At 33.9% G+C, this 14566-nt stretch overlaps 1 protein-coding gene across 1 annotated transcript in view; it reads right to left on the bottom strand.

The window, feature by feature from the left end:
- CNTN5 (contactin 5) overlaps positions 1 to 11906 on the bottom strand; it is a 1396301-nt gene extending 1384395 nt beyond the window's left edge. The window contains exon 1 of the mRNA XM_017545918.2: positions 11507 to 11906. The gene's annotated coding sequence lies outside the window, so the exon portion shown is untranslated. The remainder of the gene's footprint in view (positions 1 to 11506) is intronic.
- Between the last annotated feature and the right edge of the window lie 2660 nt (positions 11907 to 14566).

Here is a 14566-nt window from a genome sequence, read left to right as displayed (position 1 = left end):
AGACAACAGTGTTCATTCAATCACGATTCCGATTCATAAGAAATGCTTTATCAGGTGGTCTTTAAGCTTCCAACCCAACCAATAGAGCAAATCATTTGTAATCTCACAAAACATAGATAAGAATCATATCTGAAGTCACTTTTATACAACATTTGACTCTTTATAAATAGTTAGAAGAAAAATATTATAATTATTTTTTATTACTGGAATGCAATTCTTCTTCACAATAATTTGTTTGCATGCATCAACCTTTAAAATGGAGTCTGTACTATCTTGTCTATGGGGACAAAAATATTAATAAGGCATATTAATTTTTATTTGGGTTTTATTTTTTTCCTCATGAGAAAAACTGAATTCTTCTGGTATGTTTGAAATGCAAGAATAAAATAAACTAAAAATAGATCAATTCCTAAACATAAAAAAGAAATGTAACTGAGACAGGTAACTTATTCATTCATTAGCTAAAGACAAACACTAACCAATTAGGGATTAATATTTACTAAAGGTAGTTATTCACAAAAGTACATAAAGGGACTTTTAATCATCTATTAAAGTTTAATAGATGTTTCTAAAAATTTATTAAATGTCTCGATTTTAAGACATGTATTAAAATTCTGATATGGGCTGGGCATTGTAGCTCACACCTATAATCTCAGCATTTTGGGAAGCCAAGGGAGGCAGATCACCTGAGGTCAGGAGTTAGAGACCAGCCTGGCCAACATGGTGAAATCCCCTCTCTACTAAAAATATAAAAACTTAGCTGGGTGTGGTGGCGGGTGCCTGTAATCCCAGATACCTGGGATGTTGAGGCAGGATAATCTCTTGAACCCAGGAGGTGGAGGTTAGAGTGAGCCAAGATTGTGCCATTGCACTACAGCTTGGTTGACAAGAGCAAACTCCAACAAGAAAAAAAAAATTCGGATATGTAGGAGATATTGGACCATATATGATGTCTAAAGAGGAGTAGCTATAAGAATTATAAATGAGAAAACTGAGTCATTTCTTTCTTCTAAATTAAATATTTATCCAAGCAACTGTATGGTGTTTCTGAATAGTTGGCATTTCAATACACCACATGAAAAAATAAGCCATGAATTTATATCTTAATAACTATTTTCGTACAAGAAAAATACATGGAATAAAAATTAAAGGCATCTTCATTTCCGGTGAAATATCAATTCCAGGTTTGTTTGTTTTTTAAATAGCTCATGGTATGAATATTTATTTAATGACTTCCTCACTGAACCCTACAAAATTGCTTTCTATCAGCTCCCTCTCCTGTCTACTTGGTGGCTTTCTTCATCTTTCTTTTTTCCTTTCTATCCAACAGTTCCAGATCCAGTAAAGATTTCTCATACTTTTTTGAAAGAAAATATTTTTATGTGAGATTTATTTCTTCTATTTCTTTCTATTATATTATATCTTCTGCAACAGTAGAATAATCAGTAAATGTTTCAGGAAAAGGTTTACTTGTCGGAAGGGTATAAAGGACATATCTATTTAAAATATATGATTTACTGCATAAATAATAAAATGTGCTTTTATTTTATAATAACTCATTGCCAAAGTAGCTAATCCAAAAAAGCTAACATGGTAATATATCTAGAAGTCATTGGGAAAAGAACTGTAAAATGTTTGCAAGCTTAAATTAAATCATTACATGTCTGCCCTAAAATAAATTGAAATTCACAATTCAAAAGATTTCAGTTTTGATTTGTTATAAAGTTAGCATTAGACACCACATTTGTGGCACAAGTCTCTTTCATAAGATTACTTTTTTAAAGTAGCAATAAAAGTGTAAAAAAGAAAATAATTGGGGAAAATTATTAATTTCACATGAATATATTCTGTACTATTTTGTTATCACACAGGATTCTAAAGACATTATGTGAAATATCTTCCTCTACTTACAAAGTAGAATCTATGCTCTAAGTAATTTTGTCAAGGGAAATGAATTACTTCCCTTTTCAGGACCAACAAAACAAAATTAAAGTAAAATGCCCAAAAGAGTTAATCACTGTCAGAATGAGCAAGTAAAATAAAGACTATTAAAAAAAAAAGTCACCATCAGCAAATACACATGAATATACAGCACCCAGCCAAGAAAGTAAGTGATTTTCTTCATATTTAGAATACTAGCATCATTGTACCCATGTATATTTATACAAAATTTAAATAATTTATGCTTTAAAAATTCTAAGGATAAAAAGAAATTTTGTAAGCATCTATAGCTAAAGATATGAAAGAAGTAATTTTGATTCCTAAATCTACAGTCTCATTTCCTTCTTGCAGAAAAACTGAGTTAGTAATCAATATCATCTTTCACAGCGAAAAAAATGAAAACTTAGAAAGCTTATTGTGGTGTTCAGGGAAACACCTGGGTTAAACCTTAGTCTAAGAAATCCATGCTTTTTTTGTGATCTCACCATATGCCATTAATGTGGGTGGTTTCTTCTCTCTTCTCTCTCTTCTGTGGAATTCATTCTAGATGCACTTGTCAATCCCTAGATTTTCATTTCGTCCCATTTTTCTCTTTGTCAAAACTTTGTAACTCACACATCATAGAGTAACAATGGATCAGAACCTGAAGAGTATGCTTTAAATTCATTGATTTTAATTCTTTTGATTGAGAAATTAATAAACTAGGGAGAAAAACAAGGTGTCATGTCCAAATCAGTAAAAGGAAACACTGGGAAGAACCTCAAATATCATCTAATCTTGAGATAAATATTATTCTCTTGCTTTGGAACAAAATCCCATTTTTTTTAGTTTGTCTCAGAATCCTCCAAATTTCCTCATTTTACATATATTTAACTTCTCTCTTTGCATTAAAAAGCGTTATTTGTACACATTAATTAGCTTTCTTCTTTTTTCCCTACACATCTGCTTTGTTTCTGCCTGTCTTCCCACCAAATGAAAAGAGTTTACTTAGAGAGTCAGTCTAATTCATCACCACAATGACCATTTCTGTTCCTCCAATGTTTCTACAGTTTTTTACAGGTATTTTTTCTTAGTTTCTTATTAAGTCATGTCCTGACAGAACAACTTTCCATCTTTTCATTATCTGTGATAAAACTTCTCACTTCCTTTGAATCCCCAAAGCATGTGGGTATTATATGTAGGTTTATAAGAAGTATATAATCAAGAAAGTTCCTGGAATAAAAGATCAGATACACAGAATAATCATTAAATGCTGATGTTCTAAAGATCTCAATATCCCCCTTCCACAATTAAGACAGGATTGTGTCTCATTAAAAATAAAATAGAAATTTTGGTAGACAGATAACTTAAGCTTAGAATGAGAACTGGACTAAAATAAAAATTTCTTCCCAGACTTGAAGCTTTAATAATTTTAACATGGTCATTTTTTACCATTGACAGGTAAATCTTTTTTCTTGTATATTATATTATGACAGATATTTTGTATGTAAAGAAAGGTTGTTACTTGTCCAAAATTATACAGCTAATAAGTTTTAAAGTCAACACTGAAGCTAAAATTCAAACACTAAATCCTTTAACCCAGATGGCTCCCTATGTTAGATATATTATCATATTTATTAAAATAATGTTTACTACAACTTCTGCCACTATTATTACTATTACTATTACTATTTGGAAGTGGCCATATAAGCAAAGCTTCATTGGCTTCATAGTTAATCCACTCCTGTAAAGTAAGTTCTATTAGCAGCATTAATATGCCATACTAAATAAATGAAAGAAATCAGTTTTATTTATAACAAATAGAAATGGTATTTTTTCCACAGCATCTCAGCCACATTCACTTTTACCTTGAATTCGGCTATATCATGAGAGATTAGATGGCTTTGAGATATTAAAGTTAGCAACATAATAAGACATAGATACACACAATATTCATTTAAAGTGGTTAGGTGAATCTTGGAACCAAAGTCACTTTAAAATAACTTAGGCACTGGAAAGTAAATGCAGCAATTAGAGAACTAATGTTAGCATGAAATCGTCCAAGCTGGAATCCAGACTCATTAGGAGAAAAGCAGCAGAAGTCTCCAGAAGGAGAAATATTGAAAATCTGCATCTTGGTCACATATACTTCTATCACTGCACACTTCACAATGAATTACATTCACCCTATGACTGTATCTCCTCCACCAGCTCGTGAGCTATTTATACTCTTTTATATTCTTACTTCGTACTGCCACTGTCCACAGTAAACCATTTATGTGAGTAAATTAATGTGGAAATTGCTTTAAATGTGAAAGAAATTACTTTTCATTAATTTTACTCATTGTGGCACGTACTAACAAGACATTAAAGAATGAGAAACAAACAGTCATATAGTTTTAAAGCAGTTAATATGCATCATTTTTATAAAATCAATTCTGGATCATTTAAATCTCAAGTAACTACTCCTTATTAAGATTACTGTTATTTGAAAATATTAAAGAATTGAGTGTAAGTTTTAGGAAAGTAAATACATAAAGAAATTAAAAACTCAAAGATTGTAAATGACTATTCATTGGGCTTCAAGAATATGTTCTATATTTTCTTTTTTTGCAAACTGAAGCTATATAAAATACTTCAGATAAAATATAATCTTTTTAGTCACAGTCTTTTATTTTATTTCTACTATTCTTATTGAGCTATCTTTAAATATTCAGTGTTTAAAGAGAAAGAGAGTCTTAAAACTTGAATTCATACCCCCCAACACATAAATTGCTTGTCATAATTTGACAATTAAAGCATCAGGAGAATGCATCTGTAAAAGTAATGTAATACCAAAATTCAGCAATATTTAAACTGCCTTCCAGTCAATTGCACAGCGGTAATTTTATGTTTTATCATATTCAGTTCTGCTGAGGAATTTTTGGTGTATGTATTCATTCTAAAATAATTTCTATAACATTATTAAAATTAAGCACAGGTAAACTTTGGTTAAGATAAAATGAAGATTAAACACGATTACAGTCTCAAATGTGTTCTCTATTAACCTCCTTTAATATTGTAAAAGAAAAACTAGAATTTATATACAAGTTGACATTTGAATTTTAAAACACAGAATAGTAGTGCATATTTCTAGAGACCTATTCTATGCCTTATTATCAAATGCTCTAAAATCGTTAATACCTTTAAAAAGCCCATGATTTAAATTTTACCCAAAATTTGTCAAACAAAGGAATATACTCTCAACTACATTTCTTGTTGAGTTTCTATTTGATCTAGTGCTTCCATTAAACATTTATTACTAGGAAGAAAAGAAAATCTGCCAGTCTGGGAAGAATCAAAAAGTATTAAAAAGGCAAATGGATGTTCCATATATACCCTGGAATAAAATCACTTAAATCCTTTTTTTCTACTTAATTATAATCCTCTAAAAGGTTCCCAAGTTTCCTAATTAAAACTGTCAAAAAAAAAAAAAAAAACCCTTCTGTCATTTGATGTAGTTGTTGAGTGCATACCAAGTTCATTGTGAAAAAGTTCACATCTAGCAGTTAACTTCTACAGTTGCTGGTTAAGAGAATGTGGGCATAGCAGTTTCCTTTGAGTTAATACAATTGGATCTTAAATTTCTAACCTTAAAAGACAATGTTTTACAGATAATCAATGGCAACAAGGAAATTACATATACTTATATCCTAATATAAGAATTTGATTTGAATAGACACAAAAATAATCAAGATGTCCACAGTATAAAATAAAGTATATGCTATAAAAAGCTCTGATCTTGAAATTTATGAGATGTGGATTCTAAGTCCATCTTTTGCATCACTTGCAAAGTTGAACATATCACCTTTATATGCCCTTATCAGTGAATAAACTTTGTTTATGATGAATAAGTAAAAATAGGAGCTCTGTATGGCCCTTTCCAATATTAAATTGTATTATTCTGTCACTTTTTTCTAAGTACCCCCAATTTATCATCATAAATTATGAGATTTGTGCTGAATTTGAATGACACAGTTATTTTATCACAAACTCTCATTCACCAGGTCACACATTAGAATAACAGCATCATAAAAGGAAGATGAGAGTATTAAATGGAATTATGAAGCTTAGAGTTTCAATTCTCTTATCAAAGCTATAACTTTTGAAATTCTTATCATTGAAAATACTCATAATTAGAAAAGAAATAGTGGTCACTAACAACTTGTTTTAATAGTTTTTGCTACATGGGAGATGATACTAATCCATTCTGTATCTTTTAGAAAAGACTATGAAGAGGAAGTTTTTAAAATAACAAAATAAGGCAAAACACAACACCTAACAGATTAAACATGAGACTTCACAATGATTTCAGACATATTTGGGGTCATTCAATCTGTTCCAGTGCCCAGGAAATCCTATCATATTTAATGATCATGAAACTGACAATTAAATAAAAATTTATTTTTAGAAAACAAGAATTATTTTAAAAATTCCTACTGTCACTCACCTATAACTTCTAATAACATTAATTTTAATAATCAGGGATTTTGTCTAGTTTAACAAATTTAAAGGCTGAAGAACAACAGTGTCTCAACAAATATCAAATAACTGAAAGTAAGTTCTTGCATGTAACTGAAATGGGAGAACATAGGTAAATTAAAATAGTTGTTCTAAATTCTTTGAGTATTGTCTTTATATTTTATTTAATTTCAGAAAAAATCTTTAATACATTTAATATAAAATTACTTAAGAAAGTAAAGATAAAACTTTATATACTTAAAAGTAAATTTCTCACAAAATCAGCATCCCATTTCTCTGCTATTTACATGATAAATAGAAACTCCTGCCACTAGTGAAATATTTGTAAAAATACATTAATAGACCTGGTTGCAGCTCCAGATACATTATTACTATCATTATAACATCTCTCGATGAGAACATCCAGTATTTTTAGTCTAATAATGAATTCTTCTGCTAATAATATGACTATCAAAAGGAAGATAATTTTAACAGATTTTTTATCACCTATATAATCAGCAATATTTCCCTTCCTAAACTCTATATGCTACATTTACTACTGGATAGTTGTGGAAGATGAGATCTTCTCCTTTCTGAGTTGTTAGTGGCTATAAGAATGATATAAAGTACATCTCTACTCCCTTCATAAAATGTTTAAATATATAATTATACTTTCCTAGTCGATGGTTATGAAAGAGAATTTTTGATCATTCATATAAATGAAATATTCCTTGCCTAAAATGCAGCTGCTTATTTGGATACTGTTCAGTTTAGTCACTTTACCTTTAATTGGCTCCATATTTTCTAGTAAAGATGCTAACTATAACAATATTTTACATAGAAAACTCACAAAATGTATTGGCTCCTTGCTTTTTATCATGATCTCCACTCTATGCAACTGAGCGTGAGAAATATTTTGAAACATGAATGGCATAAGAGAAAATATGGGAGTCCTGTCAGATCTGTTATGACAAGGTCATTTGTGAAAGAAAATATATAAAAAGCGGTAGCCACTGGGCAACAAGTTATTTAGGTCATTATGAGTTTTTATGAACCAATTAGAAAAAAAAGAAAAAAAAATCAACCTTACACCTGTTGTTGTAATGAAAATTTTTTTTGAAACTTTTTTTTTTTTTTTTTTTTTTGAGACGGAGTCTCGCTCTTGTTACCCAGGCTGGAGTGCAATGGCGCGATCTCGGCTCACCGCAACCTCCGTCTCCTGGGTTCAGGCAATTCTCCTGCCTCAGCCTCCTGAGTCAGGGACGCGCCACCATGCCCAGCTAATTTTTTGTAGTTTTAGTAGAGACGGGGTTTTACCATGTTGACCAGGATGGTCTCGATCTCTTGACCTCGTGATCCACCCGCCTCGGCCTCCCAAAGTGCTGGGATTACAGGCTTAAGCCACCGCGCCCGGCGAAACTTTTAAAAATGGCAGTGATCACAAGAAATTCTAGCTTAAGAAACACGTGGGAAATGAATATGACTGTAATTTCTAAAGATTCTCATGAATGATAGATCTCACACTATTTTATATTAGATTACAAACGGTAAATCCATTTTTTTATCTCCATAAAACAATCTTGATTTATTTTTCATAATTACTTTGTGGCCTCTCTGAAAAGTTCCAGCTCCCTGTGCTGGAGAAAAGGGAAACTACCATACTTTGAATAGCTTTGCAACTCTTATGAGCTTATGTTTGAGGAGGTTACAATGTCAAAAAATATAATATGCAGTACTCTGGAATATAAAACTAAAGCCTGTGTTTTAACTTATGGAGATTAGTAGGCATAAAATCATCTACAATTAGCTTATGCAAATATTTATAGTAGGTAAAAAATAACTAAAGTTAGAGTCTTATGGCAAGTTTTTAAGATTCAATTTAATACTTCAAAATAATATTGATGAAAGAAATCAATTGTAAAACCAATTTTCTAAAAAAGTGAATATATATAACATTTTCATTTACAAACTGCTTTTATTTCCACTGTATTAAAACACTATATTTTGTGTCATTCATTTTAAATAAAATAATTAACTAAAAACTGTTTACGTGTCAGGAAAAAAACATAAACTAATAATATTGTATTTATTAGAATCCTTCTAACAATAGACATCTGAATATCCAAAAATCACAAAACAGGATTACTTACTTGAATAGGTAGGGAGATGGAACATAGTTTATAATAGTTTTTCATCTTAAATCTTAACCATTAGGAGTTTTATATACTTCATTACTTTTTAAAATGTACCAGCCTCTAATGTAAAGTTATTGATCACAATTGCTCAGAAAATAGACCTCTGCAGTGATTCTACTGCTTTGAGCTTCCGACCAGTCTGTTTCCTGCTATAAAGTGTTAAGAAGTTCATGTAACATATTAGCACAGCCTTACCACTCTGTTTTTATGTCTTGTCAGGAACACATGGCTGTCTTACTTTATGCGTGGATTTTCAGAAAGAAGAAATAGATGAATAACATCAACTCTTGAAGTCAGAATTTCAAGAGAACAGGCTACATGAATGTATGAGTTTATTTAAAGCAGAAGAAATAAATTTTCAACAACTTAATAAAATATTTAAAACACATTTTAAAAAGAAAGTTCAAAGACAATCGGTAATCAAGATATGTGAGAAAGAATGGATTCAGCAAATTACAAAATTTTAAATATCTGAGGCTCAGAAAATTCTGGATTAGTTTTTGACCAATGAAGGAGACACTAAGCTCTACTATAACTTTGTTTTAGCCAATCAAACTTTCTACAGTCAAATCATCTTCACGGGATTACAGCCATCTAGAGAAGTTTTCATCTTTTTACTTTTTATCTTCACAAAATATGCCTTTATTTTGTCCAGAAGTAAGACAAACTCCAAAATGCCTTGGCCAGCCTATGCAGCGCCCTCTGCCCTTTACTGACACCCTCTCGTCCTTATTGCTAAGTCAGGTTTGACAGACAATCGCCTTCCTACCTCTACCCTGAAAGTGGTCAAGATTTTCTCAACTGTGATGTAAAAGAGACAGTTAAAGAAATACATATTAGCCAAACCTGGTATATTTCTAACAGATAGTTTTACTTAATTGGACACCTAAGATTGAAGTAAATTTTCACAAGCAATTAATTTTAGCGATTCATCTTACATAAACATATTCTATGTATACATTCATGATCTGATTTCAGTTTGGCTCCCTAACTAAGAATTGTTTCAGACCACCTAATAGTTGAAGTACTACTGTTCACCTTGGCAAACATTCAGGTATTTGATCTATTCATTTAAAAATTCCACAACTGTGGCTTTTCTGATGTGTTTCTAAAAGCAACCTGGTGTACACGTGCCTCACAACTTACACACAAAGGCTGGCATTTAGTTAATCTAGGGAGTTACATTTTTATCTAACTTCTAAGAATCTAACTTTCTGTTTAGTTGTCTATGGAATCAGAAAAATTAAAATTAGCAGTTTTTCTCTTCCTTTCTCAATTTTCAGAAGTTTTAAATAATTTAAAGGATACACCAAATCTTAAGCAAAAACACTGGCACTGTACTAACCATTTCACTGACTTTCTATTTTCAGATAGGCTTTAATATTATTTCCTCACACCCCAGCTAATTATTTTTCAAATTCTGTTCTTTATATTGCATTTTCCTTTTTGTAACTTTAACTCTGAATTTTTTGCTTTTTCTCCCTTTAATACACAGGTGTTCTTCGTGTGTAATATCTTTAATTTGTTATCATTAGTTTTATATGGCATAGTCTTAGTCATATCTCTTTATTCAAGTCAGAGCAAACTTAACGTCTATTAAGACTCAGTATAATAGTCCCCATACAACTTGGAATAATTTGAGCATGAAATAAAAGAATATGCAGGCAACGATGAGAACTGGCCAAAATTGACTTACTGGCATTTTCAAAAACGCTAATGACTTAATTGTTTAAAAAAGATACTTAGAGTCACAATATTAATCATAATGAACTCCTTTAAGCTCCCTGTGATGGTCATAAGTACCTCTGTAGTTCTGCTGCAATTCATCAGTAATCGATGATATCTGCATTAATTTTTAAATTCGACTATTTGTCTATATTTTTTAAATGCTAGTATTCTAAGGAATATCTACTTCTTTCATCCTTATTTCCACAGTGGATAGTAAGAATCAAAGTAGAAGTACTGAATCTCTAAATGATTTTCCCTTTTAAATTAAGAAACAAATGAATTAAATGTAGGTAAGGCATTGAACATACAACAGTTTAAAAGTTTTTTGCTTCTCACCTGCATTTCAATTACCACATGAAATTGTATTTTTCACAGGAAAAGGGTTCTAAGATTTAAAAGTAATATAATTAAAATATTCAGTGGATTCTAGTTCTTTCGCAAACAAATTTAGTTGAAACAACTCATCATTCAGGTCATCAGAGTAATTCTCAGCTTATAGTACATCAGGTTTATATATGTGCAAATTGATATTCTCTTCCATATATCTCCATCCAAAACTCAGTAGGGATGTCTGAACATCATGTTTTAATCTATCACAATCCTATACAACCTTTAGAATGAAGCTCAGCATAATCCAAGATACAGTTTTTCTATGTCTCACGAACTTTGTAGAACTCCACTTATAGAGCATCCCTGGTGAATTTTAACAAGTTATTGCAATGGCAGATGCCTAGTTATTTAGTCTCAGAAACTCAGTGCTCAACCATAAGACATACATTCTATACCTGAGAACAACATTCTGTTTTCCGAACAGTTGGTTTCTTTTGTGGAAACAGCCTCACTTTATCTTGGCATTAATCGCCTTACAATTTACATGTAGGAATTATTTACTTTTATTTTGGGTGGCATTCGGAGATACGCAAATAGGTTATATTTACTCTTGTTCCAACTTTTTGCCATCAAATCCCAGCAGAAAATAATAGCATGTTTTCTTTCTTTCTTTCTTTTTTAAAAAAGCTTCATCTTACAGTTTTTACATTCTGGCAACATGGCAAGAAAGGATGTCTTTGCAGAAGCGAGTGTGTGGAAAATCCTAAGTGGCTGGGAGATGAAGTGCACAATCACAGAACGCAGTCACTGGCAAAGGAATGTCAGCCACTTACCAATAAGATGCCAGACTCCACTGTCCTTCCTCTGTGACTCTCAATTCCTGTCTCCCATCCTCCTGCCCGGCGGCACAGTTCAGAGAGAGCGACTCCTCGGGTCCTTCGCAGCCTGTGGCAGAGGCGAACTGCCGAGTTCTTAATCCTTCAGAGGGAATCCTCCAGCTCGCCCTGCCTCTCGCGGCAGCGGGGACCCAGGTAACGCATCCTCACCGCCCCAGCTTTAATCGCACTTTGGCTGCCGCCTTCTCGCAGTTCCGCTCCCCCACGCCGTAGTTGGTTATATTGGGAAGTAGGTGCGGCGCCTCCTCCGGCTGGTGTGTTTGGGGCTCGCGTGTTTTCCTCCAATGCGTCCGCGCGCCCCGCGCCCCGCGCCTCTGACTGGCTGTGTCCTCCCGGGGCGGCCCCTCGCCCCTCCCCGCCCGCCGCCCGCCGCCCGCCGCCCGCGCTGTCGCCGGCGCCCGCGCCCAGCGCCTCACTGCCTCCTGCTGCAAAGGTTCATCTAGCATGTCCCCCGGCCGGACGAACGCTGTGCCTCCAGGAGGGCTCCCCGCGCTGCTCCACGCGTCTCACTAGTCACCGGCATTCTCCTTCCCTGCTAAGTACAGAGGGCTTGCCCCGCTTCCCCTAGCGTTTCTGCGCTGCAGCCCCTCCGTATTGAACATTCATAGATTGCAGAGCAAACGTGCTGGCTGGAGACGGCACGGGAGATCGGGCGAGAGTCCCTTCCTCCTCCGCTGCCGCCTCCTCGCGGGTTCCCGGAGTCCCCGGCTTACTCCTCTGACAGCTGCAGCACAGACTGACGCGCTCACTTAGGTCGGCTTCAGAGCGGACTTTTCCACTTTGCAGAATTGTCTTAAGTCCGGAATGGGAAGCACTTCTCTTTTGTTTCTGCGCTTGCGAGTTTCATCTAAAGACTATCAGGCTCTGCCTGATTTTATTTCTCTTTGATCTGGGATGTGGAGTCAGTTCTAAAAAAGCGAAGTAACGGCCTCAGACAGCAACCTTTTTTTTTTTTTTTTTTTTTTTCCTGAATTTTTATATTACAATGGCTGTAATTGGAAAAATAACACAGGTAGTAAATCCACAGTGTGGCAGCTTTAGTGCCATTGTTCTGCCAGTCCTCCTCTCTCTTTTTTTTTTTTTTCTCTCAGTCTTTGAGTCGTTTTCCAACTTCCGCGATTGGTCTGATGGTAATTGGGTATTTGTTAAATAAATTATATAACATTTCCTTTGCCATATATTTCCACAGAGAATGTGGTTTGCACCTGTATTTAATGGAAAGGAAATCCCACGTACTGTTTTCTATTTCTGTGTCTGTATAATAAACTGCATGGGAGTCTGGGGTCGCACCCCGTGTCCGCTGGTGTCCGTTTTTCATGTGTGTTTGAGAGCAGCCTGACCCTGGACTGACGCTGATTCCTCTGTTCACTGCATCCCCTGATGGGGTCTGACTGGCTCTAATTGGCAAGGAGAGTACAGTGCCATGCAGCCTGTAGCTGGAAGCCGTCTACCACCAGCTCTGTGTTCCTTCTCTTGCAGTTTTTCTGGTAATTAAAATTAGTCTTTTCCTGTTTCTTGGCTGCTTCTCACTCATCCAATGATGTTGTACAAACACCCAGTCTCTGCTTTTAATCGCTACCCTCAGGAACTAGACTGATTGCCTGTTCTGTAGCAAAGACAAATTTGTGTACATTGAATGCTTCTCCACCCCTCCATACTTTTTATTTTCGTGTTCCTGCTTTCCAGTAATTAGGTTATCTTCTTTATGTGCTAACTGAGGGATTGTTGTGGAGATTCCCCTTCTGTGGCTTTTTCTCTGCCCCACTGGCTCTCCTCCTCTTTCAGGCTGTGGTTCCCAGAGAGAACTACAAGGACTTTTATAACCACATTAAATACATCACAAAATAAATTCAAAGTGGAGGAGCTTTAAAGCATTCTTTTTATTGTGCAATGAGGTTTTTGCCTTTAAAAGTGTATAATTGAGCACATGCAGCCTTAAAGAGGAGTCAGTAGAAAGCTTTCTAAAAGTTGTCTTCCCTTCTTAGAACACCATTCTATATTACCCATGATCCGATAATTTGGGCATTTTGAGTCATCATATCACATCATTTCTTTGAACTAGCTTTGCTCTAGAAAGGATGTAGCTTGGCTTATAGAAATTTATTCAATTTTTAAAAAATGAACAAAAAATGTAGGTCAGTGAGATCAAGGAAAAGGGTAAAGTGATAGGAGGAGACATCAAATGAAGCCAGAAATGAGGTTTATAGAGAAAACTACATTGATGTAGTTGTTACAAATAGTGCTAGGTCTACCATTAAGCTTGTTAGCTGCTATCAGTCACATGATTCATAGTGCCCTCCTGCCATTAACATGAACAAGAAAACTTACCTTTCACATGATGTAAATGGATTAAATATTTCTCCTTTCTTAAAGAACTAAATAAAAACTTCTAATATTCGTACTTTTTATAAAGAGAGCAATATTATCACAAGAATAGGGTGTGAATACATTTTTGAAGCAAGTTGATAATGTAATAGCACTTCACCTTGCAAAGTTATCTGATAATTTAGAAAGAGAGAAAGGAAATGTTGAATCTGTTTAACTAAAAATAGTAAGGTCTATTTCTGTCCGTTCGAATTTAAAATGTTGAGTTCACTCATTATTTGGGGGTGACTAAGTTACCTGGCTACACTTCATTCAGGACCCAGAAAGAGTGGTTATATTTATTCTCATTTCTTTTATGAATTTTAATGTTCTTATTTGTAATAATCTACAATTATATATTCTCTATTAATATTTATATATGTAATAGGCAAATTGTTATTCCATCTGACTCACCTTTCTCTAGAATTTTGCTATTATGTCGTTAATTTGTGTGCTGTATAATTTTACAATTTTGTGCCTGGAAAGTGAGGGCTCTATGGTTCAGGTACACTTCCGTATCCTTTTATATCTGCAGCGTTCAGGTTAAAGCAAGTCAATGTCTGGAATTAGAGAAACAATAGTGCTTAAAATAAGAAACAAACAAACAAACAAAACTCCTTGCTAGAGTTCTAC

Source organism: Cebus imitator, unplaced genomic scaffold, assembly GCF_001604975.1.
Source record: "Cebus imitator isolate Cc_AM_T3 unplaced genomic scaffold, Cebus_imitator-1.0 Scaffold182, whole genome shotgun sequence".
NCBI classification, from domain to species: domain Eukaryota; kingdom Metazoa; phylum Chordata; class Mammalia; order Primates; family Cebidae; genus Cebus; species Cebus imitator.
This window is presented reverse-complemented; position numbering and strand designations above follow the sequence as displayed.